At 30.7% G+C, this 5,562-nt stretch overlaps 1 pseudogene; it reads left to right on the forward strand.

Moving 5' to 3' along the window:
* On the forward strand, positions 1-1,607 carry LOC17874519 (annotated as a pseudogene).
* The last annotated feature ends 3,955 nt before the right edge of the window (positions 1,608-5,562 follow it).

The raw sequence follows: 5,562 nt of genomic DNA on the forward strand, positions 1-5,562 counted from the left end.
ATGGCTAGATTGGTTCGAAGACTATGTCCATCTGCTAATCATCCTGAGACTCCTCTAATATCAACGACAATCTCATCAAAATGTGTTGCATGTTACGAAGATCACCATGACAATACGCAAGGCTACAAGTGTAGTGTCTGCAAGTTGTTTCTCCACGAGGAATGCCTTGACACCAACATCCCTTCTCGTCATACACACCCTCTCAAGCTCAACGATAAGTATTTATCAAAGATATGTTCTCTTTGCCACACCATTCCTAATACAATAATATACGAATGTTCAATATGTTCGTTTTGTATTTGTATCCCTTGTGCGAGAAAACCTCTTGTCATCAGCAAAAGTAATGCCCATGACCATGAACTTCACCAATTACCGATACAAGTCTCCTTCACTTGTTATGCATGTGGGTTGTGTATTACAGAGTACCCATGTTTTTGTCTTCAGTGTCGTTTTATAATCCATAGAGTATGCATCTCCTTACCACGTGTTATACGCATCAACAGACACGACCATCGTATCTCTCGTGTTTCTTCTCTTGGCCCTGGCAAGTGGATTTGCGGGGTATGTTAGGAGCATGTTAATGGAGAGTATGGTGCATATTCTTGCTCGGTTTGTGTTTATGTTGCTCATTCCAAATGTGCAACATGTACTTTTAGTTGGGATGCGAAAGAACTTGAAGGGGTACCCGAAAAAGATGAAGAAGAAAGAAAACCATTTGAAGTTATAGATCACATCCAAATCAAACATTTTAGCCATGAACACAATCTCAAGGTTTCATTATCATCATCAAGACTCGAGGAACCTAGAGAACATTGCTATGCATGCACCATTCCTCTCTATTCCGAATTGTGCTATACATGCACACAATGTGATTTTATTCTTCATGATGCATGCACAAATCTCCCGCTGAAGAAAAGACATGAGTATTGATCGCGAAAACTTAAGTTGTGTCCCAAAAGGCCGGACGGCATACAATATTTTAGTTATGGGGCTTGTGGACGTTTTTGCACCGGTTTCTCATATATGGATAAGTACTATCTATTCAAGATTGATGTGCGATGTGCTTTGATTTCTGGTGCAATTAAACATGAAAGTCATCCACATTTGTTAGTTATAATTCGGGACATGGACTCGAAGAGGTTTGAATCGTGTGATAGTTGTGACTCAATATGTTGGTTTTTTCTACGTTGTAGCGATATAGATGATTGTGATGGCTACAATTTATGCTTCAGATGTGCTACTTTACCCACATTGTTAAGATACAAATACGATGATCATCCTCTTTCCTTATGCTACGGTGAGAAAAATGTGAATGTGATATATTGTTGCGGGATATGCGAAGAGGAATTATATCCAAAATTTGGTTTTACAAATGAGATGAATGTGGTTCAACTCTTCATACTAAATGTGTATTTAATCATCTAATTCACTCAAGACCTGGATGTAGTTTAAAGATGGGTTACTCGGACTCATTTTATTTGCTTCCCAACCATCATCTCTCTCGGCCTATTTGCTACTTATGTAAGACTCGTTGTATGGGGGATTTTTTTCTAAACGATAAGGCGGATGCAAATACATTCATATGTTGTTCTTGTATGATCTATTAGTATTGAAAACTAGTGATGGATCCGCACGAACGTGCGGGGTTATTTTGACAAAATTAATATTTTTTTTGTAGATGCTATTTCGGTAAAATTTTGTTATATGAATTTATTTGATAAACTATATATAGACATACAGTTGTAAAATATAGATATTGTATTACATAATACACTTTTAAAATAATTTAAATGGAAATGATAAGTGATATTACGTGTTTATTTTTTAAACTAATCAAAACATTTCTAATTGTTTGCTTAGAGATGTTAAATCGGATTTGGATTTGGCTTTATTTTGAATTGTTTTGCGTGTTGTTTAGAATGGAAAACCCGTCATGTCCCTTTCCGCCTTGTCCTGACCCGTCCCGCCCTGCCCCGTCCCATCCTCTATATGTCATAAATTTTTGTCCCACAATCGTTTCCTTTTAAAACATTATCATTTACCAATGTTTATTATAAAAAACTTGGTAAAAGATTTAGAAGGGATACCCTTATTCCTCGTTTAAATATTTATTTTTATCAAACAAATAAAAATATAATTATCAATCTAAGTCACATGCTCCCACCATTTTCATTCACAAGGCATTTTCTGTAATCATAGCATACACAATCCTTGTTATATTTTTAATAATATTGATCGTTCAGTTTCATCTTTATTTCTCATTACTTTCTTCAATTCAAAGATTCATGTTTTAGCCTTTTTGTTTTATAAAGATTTAAGTATTTCTATTTTTTTAATACATGGATTTATTGTAGTTTTGTTATCTGAAGTATACGTTATCTTCTTGTACCCGTCATTTCATGTCTCAATATTTGAAATAAATAGGAAAGTGGAAATTAAATTTAGCAATTCAAATTACATGTCTCCGTATCGTACTCGTAGTTTTATATTTGAAAGTTGAAAGTGAATTTAACTTTATCATCGTGTCTCGTAACAATTATATCTGATCATGTTTTGTTTTCTTATGAGAAATAATTCAGATAATGTTTGTTTTCGAATTATATGTTCCCGTTTCGTATCCATTCCTATAAGTTTAAATATTTTTTTAATAAATAACACTATTTACATGTAACTAAATATAATTTTAATATAAATAAAGATTCATATAGTCGTCCAAAAGTAGAGATTTATACGTCCCAAAGTTGAATTTTGTTCAATATTTTGAGAATTAAGTATAACTACCAACTTTTTTTATCAACCGGTTAAACAAAAATTATATCTCATATTTGTCAAGGATAGTTCGAAATTGTACGTATATGTGAGATAATGTGTGTAGATATTTATTTACTATATCATTACTATCATACCAGTTTGACATTTTATTTGTTTTTAATTAGATTAAATAATAAAAATGTAATCCATTTATTATTTAAAAATTGGTAATAAGTAGTAAAAATCATTTAAATTTGAATCATTTAAATCATTTAAAAACCACAAAAACCACTGCATCACTCGTCGTGCTTCACTACCAACACATCTCGACAACCATCTCATCTCCGGTCCTCTGATTTGGCATTTTGGTCGTGTTACTCCACCGCCTTCCAAGCTCTTCATCTGCCGCAGACCAGTGAGACTATGATTCATGGACCGTGTGGTGCAGCAAACCTAGAGCTGTTATTTATACAGTTTTCGTGTTCTGTAGAGGACAAATGGAAGGTGCCAGGTAATAAAATGTCAATGGAAGGATATCTAGACTTTGCTTTATAGATGACTCCGTGGAAAAGGCAAAGTATGTGAATTAGTTATAATTTCCTTTTGACTTATATGGATAATAACATAGTAAACGTGCGTATTTAGTCATTTTATGAATACAATGATATGGGATTGGTTACCGTTAAAGTGGATTACTTTAGAGTCTCTAAAGCAAACTTCCTCCTTGAGATTTTTTTGTCAAACTCTTGATTGAATACTTCTGATCCCCACATTAAAAAAACAAAAGGTGGAATGAATTACAACCAAAGAATGTGAACAATGAGAGTTCGTGATGGTTATATTCCATGATTTATAAAGTATGGTAGCATGTATATGATGTTATTTTGCAAGCGATTCACATTCTAATTTGAAATGTTCATCTTAGAGAGTAGAAATATAATGTTGTGTAAACACAGTTCCATGGTTGTTTAACTGAGCTCTTGCTTTGCCTTTCAATTATGTACATATTAAGATTAAATATGAAACAGAGTGAATGTTATAAGTATTTATTAAAGTCCATTTTTTATACAAACCATTCCATTTTCAGGTAGAGTTTTTTTATAGACAATTACTACTACGAACCAATTTAAATCAGAATGTTTTAGTCAGATTTGTGGTGGTACATAATTCAGAGGAGTTGTAACGTCGATATAAAATAGTATTGGTAGAGCAATGTCATATAAAATATAGATGAAAATTACTCTTCAAAATAATTAACATACCGTATTTAATCCAATCAATGTGTCATCCTCTTATATATTAAAAGAGAAGTACACATTTGATATCTCTATAATTTGGCAAAAATTTCCCAAATTAACCTTGAATTATTGTCAAACAAAAATAGTAATCAAAATTAAAAGGGTAATTTTTGGATTTTGACATAAAAATTGATTATCCGACCCATTTACCCGTAAATCCGCGCATCGGCCCGATTGTGAGCTGCAATCCCACAAGTAGTGTTCGATCCGTATATAAAACAAAGAATGCTCGATTTTTTAAGAGCTTTTATTGTTCTCAAACATATCATAGTAAATGGGCCACATCATAATACTCATCCAACTTTCAATAGCAAATTTATGATTCATTAATTATTGAAAAATAACGAACATCATCATCTCTTCTTCTTTTTTTCCGTAAAGACGTAAATTAATGAAATTAAACCAGTTTGACACAAATTTGGTCAAAAATAACTGAATTAACCCTTTAACATTGATCATTAAAAGAATCACACAAAATTAATGTAAAAAGACCAAAAATCCTAAATTATAAAAATGGAAACTAATAGAGAAAATTTGTCACACTTATATTAAGTCTATCGTAATAAGTTAATCAAATTTATACTAAACAAAGTAAAAATAAAACATAAAATAAAAATAAGAAATATAGAAATAAAAAGTTCTAAACAGTTCTACAATAGATAATATAAAATTAAAAAAAAATAGAAAGTTTATTTTATTTATAAATGTTTTTTAAAAATTTATAAAATAAAATATTTAAAAATCTAAATAATTTTTACTAATAATAATAAAATAAAATAATAGAAAAATAAATTTCAAAATTGTGATATATTTTAAAACCTAGAAATCTAAAATTGAAGAACTTAGAAATAATCAATCATTATTAGCCTCACTAACTTTGTTATTCTTCCATTTAGTCACCATTTAAAAATAATTAATTTTTAAGGTTTTTTTATAAATTTAAATAAAAATCATAGAAAAAAAAGAAAAAAGCTGTCATGATTATGTCATGCCAAAAGAATATCTCGTTCATAAAAAAAATTTGTCATAACTAGTCCGACAGTATGTATGCAAATCTGTCATAACTTGTCCGACAGTATGCAACTACACAATTACAATTAGGCATGTCACTTAGGCTAGTTTGGCCCGGCCCTGAAAAATATCGGGTTCGGACTTAAATATATATGTCCAGAAAAAATTGGGTCTTTTGGGTTAAGCCCATTCGGGCTAAAGGGGTTTTTGGGCTTAACCCGGTCGGGCTCGGGCCGGCCCGAAAAACCCTTAAACAAATATATTTTGAATATTTTTAATATTTTAGTTTGATTAGAAGATTTGATTAAAGTTATAGTTTTTATATTTACTTACTAGCCTTACTTATTACTTTTAAAATCTTTATCTATAATATTTTCTCTTATTTATATATGTCAGAACTGTACAAAGCTAAAACTAAATATGTATAAGTATCTTTTGAAATCATCAAAATATATATATATATATATATATATATATATATATAATTAATTTATACTACTAT

This window comes from Capsella rubella, unplaced genomic scaffold (genome assembly GCF_000375325.1).
Source record: "Capsella rubella cultivar Monte Gargano unplaced genomic scaffold, Caprub1_0 scaffold_14, whole genome shotgun sequence".
NCBI classification, from domain to species: Eukaryota; Viridiplantae; Streptophyta; class Magnoliopsida; order Brassicales; family Brassicaceae; genus Capsella; species Capsella rubella.